We start from the raw sequence: 15,864 nt of genomic DNA, 5'->3' as shown, positions 1-15,864 counted from the left end.
ACCAAGACAAAACGTAGCATTCAACAGTAGTACTTGTCAGATACATCTATATGTTCACGCGGTTCCCTGAAGTCCAACAGAAAGATTTGACTGCATAATTATGCACAGTTATTGCTGAGAACTCTTTGCTACTATATTTACTTTGGCTAGCTGATGACAACTGTTCTCCATCTGTTAGCCCAAGATACTGAAAAGCATTTACATTCTAAAAAGACCTAGAAGAAATCCTTCAGCCTTCTTATATAGACAGAGAGGAGGGATAGGAAAACACTGGGGAATAAACATCTGAAAAACATATGTCACTTGTGTACTGGTGCCCTGTCAGTTTTCTCAATCTGTATTATTCAGAAAATGCATTTCTGTATCTTAAAAAAAAAAAGAAAAAAAAAAAGAGAAAGATCTAGAGTCAAAAATGAGTGTCTTTTAACTCTGAATTTCTAAATGACCGTTGTTGCAAATAATGTTACACACTGCACAGTGTAAAACCGTTGATCATGGCAAAGTAAACTTGCTTAATTTAAAGTAATTTATTTTTTAGAGTTACTATCTATTTCTTGTTGGAGGTTTTCCTTCTTCCTTTCAGATCAAATTTACTTCTTCCAAGGCTCATGGAATATCCCCCAGAATTTCACTTTCAGAAGTTACCTCTCATGCATTCCTCTTTAGCATTTTTTGCATCACTCCCCACACAAGCTATAACATTTAAGAACAAACCTCAAGGCCTTTGCTCCCACCTTGCAGATTTGCCCTTCAGAAACCATTCGGACTAGTAAAGCAGAGGAACAGTTGGGCACTTCAGTAATGAAAAGGTCACAACACTGTTGCCAATGCCAGATTATTTTTCTCAAGGTCTCTGTCTCTTAGAGAGTCTTCTGTGGTAGCAAACTCCGTCACCAAAGGACACAAAAGTTGAAGCTCAAGGCATCCCATGGGGGAGGAATTCTTCACAACATGGCTTAAGGGACAGCCTAATGTGAATCTTTTCTCCAAATAAAAATTTGAGGATGGATAGAAAATGGAACAAAGACAGAACCCACTATCAAGACAACTTGAAATGTCCTTAGAGACTCAGATGACTCTCTGCAGGCTACCATGGAAAATAGAAGCCTAACCCTTCATTACAGTCATAATCCGTGGTCTGATGCTGCATTTATCTTGCTTTTTCCACTTGCTGAGTTAATAAGACTAAAGATACAAGATACAACCATAAAAGAGCTTGTTCCTACGGGAAGCTGAGCCCACTTGGTAAGTCAACAGTATGACTCTAAAGAGTTCTTGATCATGCGTATTCTTGGAAATAATCATCTGAAGTTCAACAGCATGGAAAGAAGATAGAAACGGGAAGGACAGAGGGTCTAGCTGGCTTTTTTCTCCTGCTTGTGGACTTTAATTGGAAGTAATGGCACAGCACCTGCTTCTTTCAAGTTCCATGCAACTCAGATTCAATTTTCTGTGAAGCATATGGGTGTTTTGGAATAAAAGAACTAGATCATAAACAGCTAGTCATATTCTCTTTCTGAGAGAAGAATGTAGCAGCCTGACATAAGCAAGTGTGTCCTCAGTAACAAGCCTCTATGCCTCAGTTCACCCACTTGCAAAATGGAATTAATAATTCCTACAAATTACACGTGCTGTGAGGGTACAGCATTGTAATCTATCTGTCAATCACTACCTGAGAAGGTAATAACTGCTGTGTGTGTAAGCACAACAGCATTACCACACGGCTGGCCTAGCATCAGCAGTTCTCACAGCACTAGGTTCAATGTCATTCTCCATCACTCTTCCCTTGCTTCTCATGTTACAGAAATAGATGACACTTTGATATACTTCACACAAGTAATTTATAGAGGAAAGTGGCAATTTTCTTAGTGTAATCTGCAATATACTGAGTTACCAGCAGGATACCAAATGGAAACTTAAGGCTGAGTAACCTGGGTCTGTTCAGCCTGGGGAAAAGATTGAGAGGGGATCTGATTAATGTTTATAAATATCTAAAGGGAGATAGGAGGCAAATGGATGAGGCCAGGCTTTTCTCAGTGGTGTGCAGCGACAGGACAAGGAGTAATGGCCTAAAACTTGTACATAGAAAGTTCCATACTAACATGCAGAAGAACTTCTTTATGATATGAGTGACAGAGACTGGAACAGGCTGCCCAGAGGGGTGGTGGAGTCTCCTTCGATAGAGATATTCAAGACCTGTCTGGACACCTACCTGTGAGACCTGCTGTCAGGTACCTGCTGTTAGCAGGTGGCTGGACTTGATTGCTTGAGGTCCCTTCCAACCCCTGCAATTCTGTGATACTGTGAAAGAATTTTGCATAGACATGTGAATATAAGCCCAGATGCACAAATCAGCCTCCACACCAACTTCTGTGTTGAGTTTGCTTAATTCAAGTTTCACTTAAAATTCATAGCAGACTCACAGATAATGAAATTTTAAGTTTTGCAGGCATTCCCTGCACCTAAAGCAGCAGCAACTCTCATTTTTTATCAATAACAGCAAATACAGCTTCTCAGAAGAACATCTCAGCCAAAGTGGCTGCTTGTCCTCGTGCTTGTAACCCCTGCATGGCAAGGGATTACCCAGAAGTCCTATCTGGAGTCTTGCAATTGCCCTCCAAGCACACAGCAGAACCCCCTAAGGCAAACTGGCTTCTGATGCTGAGAGATGACAAGCAGCAGAAAAATCTCACTACAGTCTGGAACAACAGCTTACACTAAGTTTAGCATTCACTATAAGTCGTCAGTTGTAGGAGCTGCATAGCTTGGAGACAGACATTTTTCAGTCCATAGTCTTAATTCAGCTATGAGTGACTGGAAACAGACAGAGTGAAGATAGGTAACTCTCATGATAGCAGTAACAAGAAATTACATAGGAAGAAACAGAATTTTCAGTGGCTGATACAAGAATCTGAGTCCAATGCCATCACATTCTCAGTTCTCTTTTCTGTAGATGATGCATTTTGCAAAGTTATTTTATCAGTATATATTTCTATACAATAAAGGAAATACACACTGCCCGCTACCTTACATTTTTCCTTTGATGTGCACACAGGAAGTAGGTATGTATGACTTAAAAATACTTTTCTAAACACCATGAAAAACAAAAGCTTAGTCCAGGGTCTCAAATGCCAGATTCAGTTGCACTGTATGTGATTAGCTGTGTTGGACATATTGTCTTTTGTTTGGGATTTAAAACAATTAGCAGCATACCAAATTCTGGACACCATTAAAAATAACTCAAAGTCCTCTACGTTTGATAAACAGTTGTTTGAAGAAATTAACTGACAAGTCCGAACGTATATCTGTTTCTTCTTTGACTAGAGGTGGCTTGCATTTCCAGCTATGGAAAGTGCCTTCAAAGGGTCATTCATCCCCTCTCTGAACTGCTCCTGACACCAGCGTGCTCAAAATTAGCACCTTCATTTATACTAAAGCCTTCTAAAAAAAATAAAATCAAATTGTAGATGAGCAAATACCTAGAAAGTTGGTTTTTGTTGTATTTTTTCTAAGTTCCCTACATATAACATGAAGATCTTTCCTCAGTTCTATAATTTCTTTTGCTCACTTCAAGATTTTCCATGAGAAATTCAGCACATGCTGAATTGTGAAGTTGAGAAGCATAGGAATTAAAGGGGAAAGAAGCACTGAAAGCATTCAAGTGCTTGACTTGAGCTGTCACTTGACTACAGACAGATCAGAAATTAAAGGAATTTGGGAAGAGCTGAGGTGCTTGCACAACATAGAGGGAAAGCTTTTAGAGATGCTGACAAACATCTAGCTATCTAGCTATACACTGCTGAAGCTCATATAGGAAGGCATGCATTCCTTCATGCCAGGAGATATCCTTGAAGCAGAATTTGCTTCAGCTGGGATTTGCTGCCTGCTTCCCAAGCAGCATCTCCCACTGCCTCCTGCCTTTCCCCATCACTTTGGGTTGGGCTTTTCCCAAAGTCATGCACAGAAACTGAGACAACAGGAGAGTGAAATGCTTTTACTAGAACACAACATCTCATTTCTATTTTCAAATATCAAGAATGGTAAGGAGCCCAACATGCAGACAAATGAGCCCCGCCTTGGGTACATGCCCTGAACTCCCATTGAAGGCAGCAGGACTTGCTGAGTGTGAATGACTGCTAACATGGAGCAACGCAGCAGGACAGCCTGCCATGTGAGCCCACCTGGAGATTCAAGTTCCTGCCAGTATATGAAGAGATTTCATATCCATCTCTATTAGCACTGCTCTTGAGAGCAGGTTTGAATGCAGTGTGTTCAGAAAGGGAAGGACAGCACACATTCACCTCAGAAGCAATTCTGCTCCTTTAGGAGCTCAGAGCCACAGCAGTAAAGAATGCAGCACAGGTGTCTCAGAGATCTTCTGTCTGCCTGAGGAGAATCGAGCACGCAGAGCTCCCACAGCCCTATGTGCACAGCAGAAATGAAGGGGACACACAGTGCCTTCTCAGGAGCACTCACATGGCCCAGCTGAAGGCTCACAAGGCCTGAGAGGAGCAAGCCACATTGCTCCTCTTCAATACTACTTTTTGCAGCCCTGGAAAATCTGCTCACAAAGCACAAGGCAGCCCATGCTGCTTCACAGCCATGTCAGCACAGCATCCCAGGTCACTGTGACCTTCTGCGCACACCACTTCCGCATGGATGCCAGATGTCAAGTGCTCTGCCTCTCATGCTCAGGGCACTCAGGCTTCGTCCACCATCAGGCACTGACCCTCCTCTGTGTTTGTAACGCTGCCATTGAGTATTTGTTGTGAAACCTCCACACTGCAGCAAATGCCACACCCCATTCATTTTCTCTCTCTGCCCTGCTGACCTGAATCTTCACGGGACAGTGAATGTGCTCAGGTTTCAGTGCTGCCTTTTTCTGCAGCAATCCCTTTCGGGCTTAAGCAACGAGACTTCTGTTTCATTTATTGCAGCCTGGCATCTATTGGCTTCAATTTTACTTCTAGAGCATAACATAATCAAAACAGCTATTTGTATTCTTATTCCAAAAGTCAGCTTCCAAAAGCACAACCAAAGGCTCCGAACAGCAGGCCAGGGTGTAAGTGGCACCAGCTGGATGAAATTCATGTGTACAGCAGAGAGGAAAGCAGGCCTGCAAAGGAGGTAACAATAACACATGCAGAAGTCTTTCAATCTGAGAAGATGCATGGCAAGGGCAAGAAAGAAGGGGATCTCAATGGGGTGATCTCATCCCTTCCCTTGTGTTTGGTAAAGCAAAGCCTGCCATTAGTTGGACGGAATTATGCTTTCAGAACGAAGGGAAAACAGTCTCCTCTCTTGGCTGCTCCTAACGTGAATAATCAGCACAAAGTAAACAACATGTGGTCTTGTGTGGTCTTTTTGCTCTCTGTATTAAGCTGGTATTTCACTTGAATCTGAGAAGCGACAGGAAGTGGGGAATTCAGCACAGATACCACAGATCCTGCATTTTCCTTGCAGGCTCTAGAAAAGCTGCGTTTGAGAAAATAACACAGCTATTCCTAATGGAAAATGCATTGAAACATCTCTAGGCACACAGAATTAATTAATGCTCCTTCAAGCTACAGAACTAAAGAATTTTGATGCAGTTGTATTCACAAAACTCCTTGACTTTCACAAACATATGAATGCTCAAGCCTCGGGACTGTAATGATCAATTTTTCAAACGAAACACTGAAGAGTTCCTGAAGGTGACATAACTGCGTTATTTGTAAACACAGCTCATGGTGCGTGGTGGTTGCTCTCATACATCTCCCATGCAGGGAGGACACAGAGCTCACAGATGAAAGGGCTCAGCACAGCAGGGCTCTCTTCCCTTTGCACTGCAGACAAGAAGTCTGTTTGCTGCTTCCTGCAGCAAGAATCCCAAATAATGAGGACTTCTGACATGCTCCTACCCATTTTCAAATGAATGGCTTCATGCAGCCTGTATATACCCAACAAGGCTGATCTGCTCTGACATTAAAGGCCCTCCCACTTCTCACCAGCTTTTCCATCCATGCCTCTGGTTCCTCTCCTTTGTTTTCTCCCGTGTTCTCCCATTTTCAGTATCAATATCCTCCACACACCAGGTTGCCAAAGCTGCTTCTTCAGAGCCCTGGGAAAAACAGCAGCTTGTCTTTAGTTGTAAGGGGGAAGGAAACTGGGGAGGATTTAAAGAAAATCTAGATAACACTACAAGACAACAAGAAATACACAGCACATACATAAGCTGCTCACCACCACCCATTCTTATTACTTGTCCATGTGCTCTACTGCTCTTCTCTGGCATTCCTACTTACAAATGTACTTACCATGTCACAGATCACAGCACTAGTTTTTCTCCAAATGGTTTCCTTAAGTGGTTGCTCATTCTGGAGCAAAGACAGGGGCATCTGCACTGGAAGGTTCTCAGCTTCTGCTGTGGGATACCTCTCATTGGGACTGGAATCCAGATATACAGAAGGTTCATCCAAAGTCATCTGTTTGTAAACAACAGCTTCAAACAAACAAACTAGGTGCAGATGTAGTTGCTATGGGTATATCTTGGCATTAGGATTAGCTACCAGCATAAGTGATGAAAACAAAAGAAAGAAATCACCTTTCTGTGTTAAGGAGAGTTGATGACTAACTACGCTCAATGAATTTGTGCTGAACCAACAAATGCATCTCAAATAAAACTAGCCCTAGCTTTTCCAAGGCCAGGAATGAACAAGACACAGCTATGCAAATTCCCAGCAGCATTTTGGGCTATCACAAAGCCCACCTGGTGGACTCCGTGACAGACACACAGAGGAGCACCATGGGACAGCAGCATGAGATGACATGCTGTGCTGGGATGCAGGCTGCAGGGATAGAGGCACCTCGTTCCTACCTTCTGCAGGGTGTGGCAGACAACCAGACCAGAACAACAACAACAAAAAAGCCATACTTTTTGACATGAAAAGAATAAAACGCAGTTGCAGAACCATTCAGAGCCAGGAGCCCCATCCTCATGGTGCTGGGCAGATGGGGCTGATGTGCCTTGTGGTGCTGGGCCCATGGCCCCTGAAGGTCCCCTCACACTCTACCACTCACTCCACTCCTGAGGACAGGGGATATCTGCTGCAATAGAGCCAGCCAGGAAGCGCAGGCTCAGCCTGAGGACTTCTCATTTCCACTGGATACAGCAAACCCTCCCAGGGGCTGCTTCCACTAAATGTGGGGTTTGTTTGTTTTTCTATAAGGTGAATCACATTGTGCCCTTTGGGCTTAATACCTAAATCCCATTGCAGATGAAATTCCCACTAATTCAGCTCTGCAAGTTGCCAGCCTCATAACAACACATCCCATTGATGATAGGACGTAGTGCTCCAAAGCAACACTGCAGATCTGCCCCCATTGCAGACATCACTGCAGCACCTCTGGGTCTCAGGCACAACGCTTCCTGGTGGCTGGCAGCCCTGCCCTGTGCAGATAACCAGGGGAAGCGTAGGACATTGCCAATGTGACAAGTCATCCTTGTAGGTTTGGGGTATCTTTGTTTTCCTATTGAATGTTTTCAGGGTCTGATGCATCTCAGAAAGAAAAAATAAAAAAAAATTAAAAATAATAATAATAATAAAAATAAAATGCAGGTATTGACTCAGGTGCCCAGTTCTCATATACTTCAAATAAACTGCCTGGCTCTTCTCTGTAATTTATCTCAGAAAAGCAGTCAGTTTACTAAATTAAAGATTTTAGCAGTCTTGTGAGTGAAGCAAACCAAGGCTTCACCCTCTGAAACGAAAGCCTGCATAAATGAGTCATCTTACTCAGCCCCTCACCTCAGAGCAGGCCAGCTTTCCAGCAGGTCACTCCGTTGGCACACGGATGAACCCACGTGCAGCACTGCTGCCGTGTCCCAGCCCGGTGCCACCGCCCCACACGTTGCTGTGGCTACGAGGGAGCCTGGGCAGCCAGCACTGCTCAGGAGATGAGATTGCCATGGCACCGCAGAGAGCGAGATGCTGTGCAGGGCAGGGAGCGTGCTCTGAGTGCTGGGCAGCGTCTTAATTAATTAATGAGGGAACGTGCCACAGTCCCTCACGTGTGGGCAACGTACTGCTAAGGAGCATTTCAGTTAAAGAGATAGGCTTCAATTGAGCTTTGAAAATGAATTGCAAAATGAAGGACCCTGTTAACAAAAGAGAGCACAAGCTGCAGTAGATTTACATCTTTATGATAATAAATTGGAAACAAATTGTATGCACTAATTATAGGTGAAAAGCAAATGAGAATCTCTCGCATCCCTATTAAGGACATACCACCGCGCTCCCGAAGGAGAAGGGCAGTGGCTTCCCAGGAGGCTGTCCACCTCTACAGCCCCCAATGGGGACAGCAGGTGGGAAACCCCCAGCCCCACACCTCCCCACCTGCCAGCTCCGCTGCCCATGGGCAGATGCTGGCTAAGGCCTGAAGGCTCCAGCGTATGGGCAACTTGCAGCTGCAGGAACATCACACCGAAGCTGAACACAGAGATCACTTATGTATATATGCATAAGCCCTCCTTGGCTTTGAGACACAGAGTTGTTTAGGATGCACGTGTGTATTTAGGCAGCATGTGTATATGCATTAATAAATGAACATGCAAAAATCCTCCCTCTATGTGACATCGGCGATCACGCCCCACTCAGAAGAAAAGCAAACACTCTTTGCATGGGTCAACAACGAGAGCAGAAAGCTCTGTGCACACAGCAGGGCTCAAAAGCATATCCCATACCCAGCTCCTGCACCTGGCAGCAGCCCAGCCTCACTGGCAACTGAGAAGAGCTAAAGACAAATGTGTCAGACTGCAGCACACAGTGACAGGAACTCCAGAAGCCATTACAATGGACCACTTAATCAGAAGCAGCACTGCTGCTCTGCCATGGCTGCCTGCAGGGCCAATGCAAGGCCCTGTCCCTGTGTATTTAAAACCAGGTGAGCTGACCAGAAGGGTGAGTCCCAGCACAGAGACACCACGGGGCCACAGCCACTGCACTCAGCTCTGCTCACAGCATTGAAGTTGAGGGGGGGCATGGCCTGAGGAAAGCAGCACAACAGCATCGCTGAGGGCAGGCACCGCTTAGAGGATGTTTAAACAGCTTGAGTATTTGTTGCCATCCTTCATGCTTATCAACCGTGTTTCCATCAACTTTGTTTTTGGGGTGTAAACATGTCCAGATGCACCCTAGGATATTCACACAACTCTCACTTGAGATTGTCACACGGATGACACACGTGCATGCTCAGAAGCCACCAGAAGAGGAATCCTGGACAGCAGGACCAAGCAGCACTGTGCTGGCCAAGGGAGAGCAGGCGGGGAGGAGGGTGAGGGGACAGCAGCACCACAGCACTGCACGGGGCAGGGTGGGTAGGGGCATCTGCAGAGCTGAGAGCAGAACTGAGTTACCTTGGGTTGGCCTGGGATCAGTTGGGACCTGTGAGATCACGCTACTGCTGGGCAGCAGGGCTGCAGCCTGGCACTTGCTGCACGTGTGAACAACACTGAGAAAGAGTCCTGGGTGCTCACTCAGTGCGGGTCAGCTTCACGAGGGTCCACAGGTGCTTCCTAATTCTGAGTAATTCATCAGGTGGAGACAGGATACAAGCAATTGAGCACATTATAGATCTTTAGAGCATGGGGTCTTGGCAACAAAAGCAAAAAAAAAAGAAAAAAAGAAAATCATAGTAAAAAAAAAAGTACAGCAAACAAGATACTAATGAGTTTCTCAAGCAGGACTGGGATGAATATCAAATCTGGAATACTTAACGGTGGAAGCTGTTCTGAAGCCTCCTCTAAAGCTTACCCATCTGCCTCCTTAGCTGCGTGAAGTCAGTGTTTACGGATAATGAGCCCTTACAGAGCTCTGTCCACAGTCTCCCGATGTCAGGAGGAAAATTCCCCTTTGCCTTAATGGGCTCCGGCTCAAGCCCTTGCTCAGCAGCTGGCTGCACGTGGTGACGAGCACTGTGGCACTGCTATGGGAAAGCACGCGGCAGCCCCGTGCTCCCGGCCTGGAGATCAGCAACCGCTCTCATGGTGACAGAGGAGCTGGGATGCGCGGCCAGGCTTCCCAAGGTGGGATGGGGGGCTCCGGGAGATCGCTGAGCTCGGACCCAAAGCACACAGGCAACACCACGTGAAACCTGGAGAGGCGAGCAGATACAAAAACAAGCGAGGAGAAGCAGCCGAATGTTTAAAGACAAGCCTTAACTACACAAAGATCCCGAGAAGCCCAGGAGCATCAGCAGAGCTGGGAAAGGGAGTGCCCGGCAGCGCGGCCGTGCTGGGGGTCTGGCTGTGCCGTCGTGATGCTGGGTCCACACGACGGAGCTGCCCTAAGCACTACTGGAGCTTTTCAGAAAAAGTAAATAAAGCAGGGCAGATGGAAGTCATTAGAATATGAATGCCTGCAGTCCGAGGAGTGGATTTTAATTATCCCAGATTGGTTTAGGCCTTAAAAATAAAAATGACAATATTAGAAAAAAAAATAAAAAAAAGCTTCAGGCATCTAAAACTGCAAAAGGAGAAGAAAAATCACTACTGGTCCAGCGAGTCCCCAGAGCCAAAGGAGCAGTGCCTGCTCCAGGGCTGGGTGGGGGGTGCTGGCAGTCCTGGCAGCAGCACGCAGCCCCACACAGCCCAAGGGGACAGAGCAGGGCCAGGTGCCGCAGCAGCTCCCAAAGGCTGCTTGTTGTTCAAGGGACCATGCAGTTATCCTGCCTCCACCTGTACCGAATGGTGACAGTGACAGACTGGAGGCACTGCTCCCTCGCAGCCCGCTGTTCAGTAGCGCTTGTAATTGCTCGCAGTGTGCACTGATAAAGTTAGGCTGCCCTCTACTTGCCGTGCCCCTCCTTGCGTATTTCACAGCTGCACGTAGTGCGGGGGTTCTGCTGTGGATCCTCCCAGCAGCGCCATATTTTCTGGTGCAAGTGAGTACAGCAAACACCTGAATACAGAAAAAGCAAGCAGCTCTGGGGAAGGTGTGTTTAGGGGACTGGCTAAGAAAGGCAGCTGGGCATGGAGCAGGCTGCCTGGCAGCAGCAGGAGGGAGGAGAGTGCTAGGAAGGCAGGAAGCTCACAAGCAGCTTGGGGGTGATGAGCTGAGCAGCTCTGGTCGTAGCAGGGGGCAGTGAGAAAGAGTAAAAGCAAAGCAAGTGTAACTCCAAGGCTATCTACACGGCCTTAGCTAGGATATCTCCAAGAGCGCATGATGGCATACGTGTGTACCTTAGTGGAGTTGCAATAAATCACAAATGCATCAGTCCCTTTTGATGCATTCAGGCAAAATCGGCATACAACAATAGAGAAAAAGGTCTCTTACACAACCTTGGCTGTTGGGGAAAGGAAGAGGATGTGATTGCTGAATAGATCAGATTGCTCACCGGCATTCTCAGTGGTGCTCTCAGCCCTCCTTTGTTACACATCCTGAGAGGGAACAGGCTAAGCCATGACTCCCAGCAAAATCAGCCAAACACATTTCATTTCCAAGAACATTGGCAGTACTGCTCAGTAAACGTGGGTGAGATTCCAGAAAAGAGAACTGTTTAGACATAAAATTTTTAGTGCCTTTTAACAACTAGCTTCCTTGCAGCTTGCTAACATCTACAGCATAACTTCCAACTGCATCAAGTAATGGAAAATACACTGGATGATGCTTTTTAAGTAATTCTTGAGTCAAATGCGTTATACTTTTAAGCTTTTAAGCCAACAGATACACAGCATACCAGGAATGGTATCAAAATAGTGTCTTCGCAGCAAAAAAAAACCTGATGTAAATCTTATTTAGAGAACTGTATCTGATCAGTGACACTAAACCTTAAAAACAAAGCCTACATTAACTAGTGACCCATCCAGGCCTTTTTTCTAGATTCAGATACAGTGAGTTTCATGGCTGTTTGATACAGTAGCCTCTCTTTTTTGCTATTAATGTTTTCATACTTGGAAACAATGCTATGTTCTTCCTCACCCTCTCTACGTGCCTTAAGTAAAAAAAAAAAATTTAAAAGCAAGCAAGCTTTTTTGATCACTTTTCCTTTCTCTTGCAGCCCCAGTGGTTATCCATATCCTTGAGCATTTTGGTTTTCCACTTTTATTTTTAAATAGGTGTGAGCTATTTTAATCCGTTCAATTGAAAGATTTTGTGTGCAGATGACAGTAAGGGGCTAGAGATGAAAACAAGGCATATCGCTGTTTTCCTGCTCTTGGGCTGCACTGTGCAACCCCAAAGCCTAAATAAAGCTGCTCCTGTTACTTCTATGGAAGAGCAGCAGTGCCGCATCACCCTTGAAGAGGTGTACAGTCACAGAAAACACAGCCTGCACACACAACAGGAAATATTTTCTTTCTGACAGCCATTTGTCACGCACAATTTCTGGGGAAAACGGTGGCCTTTTTCCATGCCATTTGCCTTTCACAAGGCCTCGCCTGACAGAGAACTCCTGGAGTGGACAACAGGACCCCCCCCGCCACGTGTTCACCTGCCCAGCTGCAGCACATTGAGCAGAAGGCAATATCTCAGCTGCTCACACGAAGTGGAACACAAGCACAGCTACAGCTGTATGCATAAAGCATGGCTGTTGGTCTCCATTTAACTTCTAAGGAGAAAAGATTGTGTACACAGGGAACCCACTGTGCTGGGGTTGGACTCGAACCTCAGAGGTCCCCTCCAATCCCTACGATTCTGTGGTACACAAAATACTAAAAACAAGTTGTTCCTAACTCATGAAACAGAATTTTCTTTCACAAATCTGACAGCTGCCTCACCATCTTTCAGCCATTTGGGTATTCCTATTCCTCCCTACCTCCCCCCAGATTTTTATTGTGTACAAAACAATAGCAATTCAGAACTTCAGGGTGTTTCCAGCCATAACATTATCAATTACTTTGAATCTTTTATCTTTCTAATATTTTCCTTAACAGATTTTTATTTTCCCCTGACAAGTAGAATTCCTTACATGGTTACAGAAAGGATAACTATGAAATAATTTGCTATCATCAGTTACCTACTGTCACAGTTTAGGATGGTTCATGTTATTTAAAAAGATCCTCCTAAAGGCATGCTTTAGCAGCTGTGGGTGCTTAAGGGGAAAAAAAAAGAGAAATCAAATGTGTTATCCTAAATGAATATGAAACTTTTTAAAAGTCATTTGCAGAAAAGAAAACAAACAATTGCTTTGACAAGAACTGGGAACCAGGAGGAAGCTGGAGCCCCTCCCCAGGGCTGGTTACAGGGACAAAGATCAGCCACCCAGCAGAGAAGGCTCAGCATCCAGCCAGCACTACACATCTGAGGAGCTTGTAAGATAAAAGGAACAACAAGAGGAGAGATTAAGTAGAGTTGCCTCCAGGTTGAACAACCAGCAACAGCCTGGGAAATCAAAATCACCATCTTTGATCTGTCTGCTGAAGATCTTCAATCCACTTGCAAGCATCTGGCATCACTCTGCCACCTGATCCTTCAACCCACAAACTTAAAACACCAAATGAAGTGCTGATACACCTGGACAGTAAGAACTGTCAGCATCTTCCAGCTTGAAGTGAGGCTTTAACACAGCTGGCACACTTCAAAAGTGGGAAGTGAAATGAGAAGTCATTGCTTTACAACTAAGCTGGCAAGCCCTGCACGTCAGGGCCGTTGTTACCTTGTCCAGACACAGAAGCTAGCATGATTCAGTACTACTAACACGCAGAAACATTAACCATCAACACACACACACTGCTAACGGCTGAGTAGTCAGCCAGAATCTTCACCACCTGCCAACACAAAGGCGTGGTTATTAACACAAAATCATCCAGATATCACAGGAGCAGTGCAGGAATGAGCACACTTCCCAGCCAAGACTTCCCCCATAAGGCAAAAGTTTGAATGTGCTTTGAACTAATCAATGCCCATCCATCAGCAGACACATCCTCATCTGTTAGTCAGTTCACTGATTTGCAGCTTTACATCATCTAGGATCAGATTGATAAAAATGAAATGCCACTTTAAAAACTGGACATATGGAGACCGATTTGTGAAATTAGTTTTATTTTTGAAACATGATATCCAATTACAAATAAATAATTCATACAATATAACTCAATTAGGATGTACAACGTTCAGGCAGGTCCTAGTAACAACCAAGATCACATTGAAAAGGAGTTAAAATTAATTAACCAATTACAGTAATATACAACTGGTCACTCAATTGATTTCTCAGCCCAGTCCACGGTGTACACGAGTTGAAAATAGTTCCTCGTACCAGAAATAGAAGTACACAAATTAATACCAAGTCCAAAGTAGTTACTGCACCACACGAAGAAAAACGCTGCGTCGCATGGCCTATGTGTAGTTTTAGTCCAGATGAAAGCTCGTGGACTCTGAAAGCTCGTGGACTCCAGCAGGGTATGGGTGCTTGCAAAGGAGTCTTACACCCAACAGCAATTTCTGCATACAGATTCACAAGCTTCACAGGATGCTTGTGTGCATGGTTTCATCTGCACAACCTCTCCCCCATCCTAGCCATCAAACCAGCAGCATGAGGATGTGTGTTACGTCCTTACCTTCAGTTGCACATTTTTCTTTGCTTTCATTTTGGCCAAATATTTTACTGCTAAGCTACAGCTTCCCACTGAGGTATGGTTCTTGTGTGTGCAAACTGCATTGACAGCAGCATCAGTAAACTCATAAGGTCTTTGCTGACGCTATTTTTTAATTTCCTGATCTGTTCCACAAATCGATATTCTCTGCAAACAACATCGATGATGTCTAGATTTAATTTAGTCTAAAGTCCTGATATATTTAAGTAGTTACAGAATTTAAAGGAGATTCACAGCATCCTTGGAATTTCTTGGTCAGTCATTTTTATACATGAAATACGTTTTTATGCTACATAAATTCTCATGACAGAAAAAGTAGTTACCATTCCCAATGATCCAAAATTCTGCAAGACTCATATTTACAAAAGCTCTGTTAAAAATCCACCCCCCCCCCCCCTTGGGGGACCCTCAGGTGAGGTATATATACACCCTTTGTTCTTAATTTGAACTCAGATTGTTCAAAAGTCACACAGTCTTCTCATTGCAGAATTCCCCATAGGATGAAGACTGCTGCTGCTAACCAAGCACTTCTCACAGCTCATTCTACAGCTGCCTACAGCATGTGGGACACGTGCAATACGTTCCCTGACAGCTCTGTTGTTTCTTTTTACACTGGGCATAGGAATACTAAATTAAAAAGGAAAGCTACCAGGCAAATTCCTGGCTGGTGAATATTGCATGGTACATCTGTGCTGGTACTATTAGTATTTCTAATTCCTTTGTTGTCTTTCTGCTCAGCAATGCAACTGCACAGGGTGTGAATGTGACGGCAGCCCCCAGCCCCTACAGTCCCAGCACACACTGGCCTCAACGGGAACTGGAAAAACACAGAGCCAAGCAATAAAAGTTACCATGCTCACCACAAGTTTAAGCCCATCTAAATACTTTAAGTCTTTCAAAACTTGAACACAAGCTCAAACTGATGAACCACATCAGGTTCACATTCAGTGTAAGAAAAGTTCCACAATGAATCTGATTCCTGAAGGAGGAAGAACTATGCATACTGATACTGATGTTGAACAAAAAACTGACCTGGAAAAAAAAAAGATTCAGATACACAAACCACAACCCAATCTTGGAGCAGAGGAAAAAAATGAAAGAACTAATTCCAAATAATTAGAGTTTCATTTACGTAGTTTACCAGAAACTTCAAGTAAACCCTGAAATAATGATTTCCAACTCACTCTGAATTTACCAAATAAATCACAGCTACTGCACGATGCACCAAGTGATGCACACAGTAATAGTACTTCAGTGATTTATTAGTTTGCACCAAAAATGAGCAACGTACTTCC

This window comes from Cyrtonyx montezumae, unplaced genomic scaffold (assembly GCF_038088225.1).
Source record: "Cyrtonyx montezumae isolate F1298 unplaced genomic scaffold, pur_monq_1.0 scaffold_5, whole genome shotgun sequence".
Lineage (NCBI taxonomy): Eukaryota > Metazoa > Chordata > Aves > Galliformes > Odontophoridae > Cyrtonyx > Cyrtonyx montezumae.
This window is presented reverse-complemented; position numbering follows the sequence as displayed.